Below are 8,582 nucleotides of genomic sequence, written 5' to 3'. Positions count from 1 at the left end.
AATGAAATTGTATATCTTAGATTTGCAACCTGTGTATAATGGGACTCTGCTAGAGCTTGGAGCTTTAAGAGACATTTGATGTGGTAGCTTTGTCACCAGGGGGGATTCATGCAACGAGACCTGAGGTTGTACACAGGAAGAAATCTGCCCACCCCACCCCACCAGGTCCTTGGGTGGTAGCAGCTGAAGAGTTACTGGAGAAAGCCACAAGCCTGTCATTTTGCTTCTTCACCAAAGTGTCCTAAACATTTATTATCCTATGGTGTCTCCCAGCCAGTGTTAGGGAGCCTGCTCCTTGACCATCAGGAGGTTTTTTATTGGGTCAAGGTCATGAACAGAGAACTCTTTGGACTACCTGCCTGTGAAGAGTTGGCTGTCCACACACAGACTGCCCAGGAGGAGTCTTCCTCCGAATCTCAGAAAGTAGGTCCAAGCACTGGCAAGTTTCCATGACCCCCTAGACCCCATCACCTCAGCACTTTCTCCTTTCATTCCCAATTTAACTCATAAAGTAGCTCAGTGATACTCCTTACACACGAAAAATTATTTAGACTATGCCCATTCACCACCAAATCAAGGAGGTACAGGGGATCCAACCTTGTCTTGAAGATCAAGACAGCTCGTAGGGGACCAGGGGACCATCACCACCTGAGTGGTACAGAGAAGGTTCAGAGGGGCTTGTAATTCAGAAATACCTATGCAATATATTGAGTTTTCCCAGAAGGAACTTTGACTTGGATAAAGATTATCTGTGTAGTGGTTAAATGTACACACTCTACAGCCAGACTGCTGTAGAACCAGACTCCTGGTTCCACCATTGCTGCAGCCTTAGAAAAGTTGTTTAACCTGGCTGTGTCTCAGTTTCTCAACTGTGAAATAGTGATAAAAAAAAAACACATTGCAACCTCAGGGGATTGTTATAATATTAAATGAATTTATATAAAACATGTAGAACAGTACTTGATGCAGAATAAGTACTCAATAAATATTATCTGCCTATCATTGTCCCATTTCTAATGCATAGGGCTTAAAATAGGTCATAGCTCACACATCACTGGGCTGCTGATGCCCAAGGGGAGAAAGGCTTCTCCAAGAGGAGAAAGCTTGGTTATATCATAAAGCAAGGGTGAGAGAGATCTTTTTTGCTTCAGAAGGTAATACTCTCAATAAATCAAATTTCTTCACACATTCAAGCACACTCCTATGCACAATATCACATACACAACCTAAATTTAGGTGTGAGAGAAAATGGAGAAAAATAAAAACATAAAGAGAAGACTCAGATGAGGCAGAGTAAGTTAGTGTAGGTTTAAAACAGAGAAGAAAGGGTGTCATTTTTCATTTCTTCAGACTCACATTCCAGATATGGTGCTGGATGTCTTCTTTTTTTTCTGCCTACCACATGAACTCCAAAAGTCACAGTTCAGAGTACCTGAAGAGTTGACTTTGGGATATCTCCCTCCTGGGACATTAGTTCTTCTCTGTATTTGGGTTCAAAATCACTCAGACTCTCAGGAACCATGAACATCAACCCAATTAGAAGGCACATAGGCCTTGAGAGAAGCAAGCTCCTGAGCAGAGAGAACTGTGAGTGGGACAAGGGGACTGTAAGACAATACTCACCTGTCTGACCTTGGAAATCATGACAGAGTAGACCCGGGCTTGGGGATCACGAGATATCAGCAAAAACCCAATACATCCAGCAGGCGTTCAGTGAGTTTTTAAAAAAGAGTATTTTCTTCTTCAGCTTCTCTAAGAAATTTGAAGACTGGCTCATCCTCCAATGAAAAGGAAAATCGAGGCTAGTGGGAGGCAAAGTAGAGGGACTTAATAATGAGAGAAGAGACTGAGCTAATGATCTAAGACCCTGTCAACTGAGCATTAAAGCTTAGACCTTAGCCTCCAGGTGGAGGGGACCAAGGTGAGGATCAGTTCTCCCTCACTAGAGAACTGAACTCAGTCACCAAGACTCAGAGTTCTGAATGGGTCACATTGTAGACATCAGCCAAGTTATGTATTTATTCTGACAATGTACACAACAGATTTCAGCGAAGTACCTTGATCTAACTCAGCCCGCACATTGTGGTAATTTTCTGACAGAAAGAAGAAAACGATCTTGACGAAGAAAGAACAGCTGACAAGATAAGCCAGAGGAGCTGGGCTTCCCAGGAAGGAAGCCTCTGCACATATGGGTTTACCCTTCCTTCCCCACTGAGGTGGAAGGAGAGTGAAAACTCAGTGTCCACAGCTCTCCCAGCTGTGTAGATCCTGATATCTCACTGCTCCTTGCTATATTATTCTTCCCCTGCTGTCTTTGTTGTCAGAAGCAAATAATGGAAGAAACCAAGAGCTTTGTTTCCCAGGCAATGCAGTGGCCAGGCTGAGAAGCCATGGGAGGAGTCTGGACCCTATCTGAGTTAAACTAGGAGAGTTTGGTGGTATAAACGATGAGGGGAGCAGAGGGGAGCTGGTTGCTCTTTATTTGGTCTGCATTAAAAAAAAATTCTATACCAGCTGTCTGCAACATTTTTATTATTCAACAATTTAAAAATTAATTTGATTTTTAAAAAAATAAATATTTACCTCATGTAAAATTTAGGTTTCAAAAGCATAACAAAATAAAAATACTCTTCTCACCTCTGACTCCTAGTCATCCTGTTTTCCTCCCTAGAAGAAACAAATCAATGATATATTTTTTAGATTTAGCCATGTTTATACATGTAAGTATAGTTCATTCATTATAATGGATGCACAATATTCCAATATTTGCAAATAGCACAATTTATCCATTCTCGTGAAATTTAGGTTATTTCCAATTTTTTATAATAAAAAACAATTGCAGGAGAAAAGAAGATGGTGGCACAGGTAAATGCCTGTACTCTCTGCCTCCCACAACCACATCAAAATTACAACTAAAATACTAGTATAGAACAACCATCATCCAGAACCACTGGAAAGCTGGCTGAGTGGAAGTTCTACAACTAGAGAAGTAAAGAAGAAAGCACACTGAGACTAGTAGAAGGTGCGGAGGCCTGAAACAGGCTGGTCCGCCACCCATGTGTGCCACTTTTTTAATCAGGTGAGAGATTGTCTCTGTGGAGGCTTCCTAGAGGAACAAGGGTCCCAGCCCCACACCAGACACCCATCCCAGGATCCCAGAGCTGGGAAAATAAGTCCCAAAGGGCAGTAAGAACTATGGGCTATAAAAACCAGTGTGGATTGGGGCTCAGTGACACAAAGGCTGCTGGAGACCCAGCTGTTTCTCTTAAAAGGCCAGCACCATGAACTGAACTTACAAAGTCCCACTTCCTCTGAGTTCCAGAGCCAGGGCGAGGCTCTAGGGAACACTGACACAAAAGAGGAAGAACTGGATTGTCTGGCATTGGGGCAGGAACTCGGGGGCAGCTCTCTCCCAGACCAAGGTGCTCCCAGGGACCATTGTTAATATGCTGTGACCTCCCCAGTTGCAGGGCTGACTGGCAGCCAGCCATTTCTGTTTGCTCCATCTAGTGATTCCCTAAGACCCACCTCATCCAATTTACAACCCCACCCAAGCTGTGTGTAGCGGATTTTTCATATGAATGGCCTGTCCTTGATCAGGCTAAAATCTCTCAAACAAACTGCAGCTGGATCAGGGAGCCCCAAACCTATCAATAAAAGGTACAAGACCTGGCACCAGCATCAGCCTGCCTTGCTTCATAGCTGGGCCTCATCTGGGCACTTCTAAACCCGATACCAAGAAGAGGAATCTGCAGATCTCTCTGTAGTTCCTGCTGGGTGGGAGCCACAGGCAGTGGCTGACTTTGCACATCTCTGGAGACCCAAGAGCCAGTGTACCCAGTGGTCAGTGTCAGACCATGCCAGATTACAACTCTACACATCCATAAGTGACACACTCAAGGGGCAGACTCAGTGAGCACCAAAGCCCCACTGAAGCAAGTCCTGCTCCATAGGGGTGTCTCCTGCACAGCAGCTCTCCCACTGTACTCACAGCTGGTCCTCACAGCCAATGGGCCTGGAGGTCAATTTCTCCCAGTGACACCAACAGCAATTAAGGCTCAACTACAACAAGACTGTGCACACAGCCCACAAAGGCATGCACCAAGAGTGTCCACCTCAGGTGATTGGGGAGGCTGAGCCACTGGGCCCTATAGAACACCTACTACACAAGGCCACTCTACCAACTCAAGGAGACATAGGAGCTCTACCCAATACATAGAAACAAACACAGGGAAGCAGCCAAAATGCAGAGACAAAGAAACATGTCACAAATGAAAGAAATGGAAGAAAGCAAACTACTGGATATAGTGTTCAAAACCACAGTTATAAGGTTACTCAAGAATCTTCTAGAAATCTTCAAAAAAAATGGGAAAGGACCAGTCAGAAATTATGCATACACTGACTGAAATAAAGAATAATATACAGGGATTCTACAGTAGAGTAGAGGATTCTTATAATTAAATCAACAATTTGAAATATGAGGAAGCAAAAAACACTCAGCCAGAAGAGCAAAAAGAAAAAAGAATCCAAAAAGATGAAATAGTGTAAGGAGCCTCTGGGACAACTTTAAGCATACCAACATTCACATTATGGGGGTGCCAGAAAAAAAGAGAAAAATATTTGAAGAAACAATGACAGAAAACTTCCCTTACCTGGTGACAGAAATAGACTTACCAGTCCAGGAAGCACAGAGTCCCAAACAAGAGGAACCCAAAAAGGACCACACCAGATTACAAGACCACACCAAGACACATCATAATTAAAATGCCAAGGGCTAAAGACAAAGAAAGAATCTTAAAATCAGCAAGAGAAAAGCAATTAGCTACATACAAGGGAGTACCCATATGACTGTCAGCTGATTTCTCAACAGAAACTATGCAAGCGAGAAGGGAGAGGCAAGAAATATTCAAAGTGATAAATAGCAAGGACCTACAATCAAGATTATTCTACCCAGCAAAGCTATCATTTAGAATTGAAGATCAGGTAAAGAGCTTCACAGACAAGAAAAAGCTAAAGGAGTTCATCACCACCAAACCAGTATTATAAGTATACTATCTAATAAAAAGAGAATATGCTAGTTGACCGTCCTTCCCTCACAAAGATGGTGGTACCCACAGCCAATAAGGAGGGAATATGCTAATTGACTTTCATGCCTCAAATATGGCAGCACCCAGTCCCCTCAGCCCCACCAGGGTGGCAAGTGTGCAGCACAGCCAGGCCTGCCCCCAGACAGGTTCCACCACTCTGCACGCCTGCTTCTGGAGTCCCCCAGTCCCCTCAGCCCCCCAGCTGCCCAGGGCCGGCCCGAGGCGCAGGCAAGCCTTGGATGTCGGCTGCCCAGCTGCCCAGGGCTGGCCTGAGGGATGACCAAATGACTGAACAAGCAGGCTGTATGGGGCACCAAGGCTGGCAGGGGGGTTAGTGAGGGATGACCAAATGACTGAACAGCAGGCTGTGTGGGGCAACCAGGCCGGCAGGGGGGTTAGTGAGGGACGACCAAACGACTGAACAGCAGGTTGTGTGGGGTGACCAGGCCAGTGGGGGGGCCGTGAGGGGTGACCAGGCTAGCAGGGGGGCAGTTGAGGGTGACCAGGCCAGCAGGGGAGGCTGTTGGGGGCGACCAGGCTGGCAGGGGGGCAGTAAGAGGTGACCAGGCCAGTGGGGGGGGTGCAGTTGCGGGCAACCAGCCAGTAGGGGGGGAAGTTGGGGTGATTAGGCTGGCAGGGGGGCAGTGAGGGGTGACTAGGCCAGCAGGGGGGGGGGCAGGAGGGGCAACCAGGTTGGCAGGGGGGGCAGTTGGGGCAACCAGGCCAGCAGAGGGGGGGTAGTTGGGGATGACCAGGCTGGCGGGAGGTGCAGTTAGGGGTGACCAAGCTGGCGGGCATTGGGGGGCAGTTGGGGGCAATCATGCAGGCAGGCAGGTGAGCCATTAGGAGCCAGCGGTTCAGGATTGTGAGAGGGATGTCCAACTGCCGGTCTAGGTGTCCTGGATTGGAAAGGGTGCAGGCTGGTCTGAGGGGACCCTGGTGAATTTCATGCACCTGGCCTCTAGTATGAAATGTTGAAGGGTATTCTTTAAGAAGAGGAAGAAGAAGAAAAAGAAAAAGATCAAAAATATGAACAAGAAGCTCACTCGCCTCCGTCAGCCTGCCTTGCTGCCTGCACGCCCTGTCGCTGCCCCGCAGAAATGCTTCAATTACACACATGTCCAGGGCACTGGCTCCTCATCTCACTTGGCCTTATGCTAAAGATGTAAAATTTGGTGCAGAGGCTTGAGCCTTAATGCTTCAAGGTGTAGACCTTTAGCCAATGCTTTAGCCATTACTATGGGGCCAAAGGGAAGAACAGTGATTACTGAACAGAGCTAGGGAAGTCCCAAAGTAACAAAAGATGGTGTGACCGTTACAAAGTCCATTGACTTAAAAGATAAATATAAAAATATTTGCGCTAAACTTGTTTAAGATGTTGCCAATAATACAAATGAAGAGGCTGGGAATGGCACCACCACTGCTACTGTACTGGCATGCTTCTTTGCCAAGGAAGGCTTTGAGAAGATCAGTAAAGGTGCTAATCCAGTGGAAATCAGGAGAGGTGTGATGTTAGCTGTTGATGCTGTAATTCCTGAACTTCATAAGCAGTCTAAACCTGTGACAACCCCTGAAAAAATAGCTCAGGTTGCTACAATTCCTGCAAATGAAGACAAAGAAATTGGCAGCATAATTTCTGACGCAATGAAAAGTGTTGGAAGGAAAGGTGTCATCACTGTAAAGGATGGAAAAACACTGAATGATGAATTAGAAATTATTGAAGGCATGAAGTTTGATCAAGGTTATATTTCTCCATACTTTATTAATACAGCAAAAGGTCAGAAATGTGAATTCCAAGATGCATACATTCTGTTGAGTGAAAATAAAATTTCCAGTGTTCAGTCCATCGTACCTGCTCTTGAAATTGCCAATGCTCACCATAAGCCCCTGGTCATAATTGCTGAAGATGTTAATGGAGAAGCTCTAAGTACACTTGTTTTGACTAGGCTAAAAGTTGGTCTTCAGGTTGCAGCAGCCAAAGCTCCAGGTGTTGGGGACAATAGGAAGAACCAGCTTAAAGACATGGCTGTTGCTACTGGTGGTGCCATGTTTGGAGAAGAAGGGTTGACTCTCAATTTAGAAGACATTCAGCCTCATGACTTAGGAAAAGTTGGAGAGGTCATTGTGACCAAAGACGATGCCATGCTCTTGAAAGGAAAAGGTGACAAGGCTCAAATTGAAAAAAAAAAAAAGTATTCAAGAAATTGAGCAGTTAGATATCACAACTAGTAAATATGAATAGGAAAAACTAAATGAACGCCTGGCCAAACTCTCAGATGGGGTAGCTGTGCTGAAGGTTGGTGGGACAAGTGATGTTGAAGTGAATGAGAAGAAAGATAGAGTCACATGTGCCCTCAATGCTACCCGAGCTGCTGTGGAGGAAGGCATTGTTCTGGGCGGGGGCTGTGCCCTACTTCGGTGCATTCCAGCCTTGGACTCATTAACTCCAACTAATGAAGATCAAAAAATTGGTATAGAAATTGTGAAGAAAGCACTAAAAATTCCTGCAATGACCATTGCTAAGAATGCAGGTGTTGAGGGGTCGTTGATAGTTGAGAAAATTATGCAAAGTTCCTCAGAAATTGGTTATGATGCCATGCTTGGAGATTTTGTGAATATGTTGGAAAAAGGAATCATTGATCCAACTAAGGTTGTAAAAACTGCTTTACTGGATGCTGTGGCATGGCCTCTCTGTTAACAACAGCAGAAGTTGTGGTCACAGAAATTCCTAAAGAGGAGAAGGACCCTGGGATGGGTGGGATGGGTGGAATGGGAGGAGGGATGGGAGGCGGCATGTTCTAGCCCTGGAATAGTGCTTTACCATCATTACTGAGAACTGAGAGGAAGCTCAGGGCATCTCCTCACCTATTCCTTCAGAGAGTCAGTTGAAGGAAATGACTGAAGAAAAGGCTGGCTGATGTTCAAGAAAATCTCTCTAACCATCAGTTACTGGTTTCAGTTGACAATATACAATGGTTTACTGCTGTCATTGTCCACGCCTACAGATAATTTATTTTGTATTTTTGAATAAAAATACATTTGTACATGTGCAAGAGCCATGTACCAATATACTGCTTTCAACTTAAATCACTGAGGCATTTTCACTACTATTCTGTTAAAATCAGGATTTTAGTGCTTGCCATCACCCAGTGAGAAGTGAAGAAGCAGCCTTTCTGTGGAGAGTAAGGATAATTGTGTACAAAGTAAAGAAATATCCAATTATGTGACCTTTGTGTAATAAAAATTTGTTTAAAGTTAAAAAAATTTATGAACAACAAAATGGCAACAAATACATACCTATTAACAATTGAATCTAAAAATCAAAATAAACAAATAAGATATCTAATGAACAGAATAAACTGGTGAATAAAATAGAATCAGAGGCATGGAAATGGAACAGACTGACGATTCTCAGAGAGAAGGGGGCGGGGCGGGAAGAGATTAAATGAAAATCTTGTACGCATATATGCATTAACTATGAACAAAGACAACAGG

At 44.6% G+C, this 8,582-nt stretch overlaps 1 pseudogene across 1 annotated transcript; it reads left to right on the top strand.

The window, feature by feature from the left end:
- Positions 1-6,204: 6,204 nt before the first annotated feature.
- On the top strand, positions 6,205-7,889 carry LOC308238911 (60 kDa heat shock protein, mitochondrial-like; annotated as a pseudogene). Its single transcript has one exon. The product of its transcript is annotated as a 60 kDa heat shock protein, mitochondrial-like (transcript).
- Positions 7,890-8,582: the final 693 nt, after the last annotated feature.

Source organism: Plecotus auritus (genome assembly GCF_963455305.1).
Source record: "Plecotus auritus genome assembly, chromosome: 1".
Taxonomy (NCBI): domain Eukaryota; kingdom Metazoa; phylum Chordata; class Mammalia; order Chiroptera; family Vespertilionidae; genus Plecotus; species Plecotus auritus.
The sequence above is the reverse complement of the archived record's forward strand: the minus strand, read 5'-3'. Positions and strand labels throughout refer to the sequence as shown.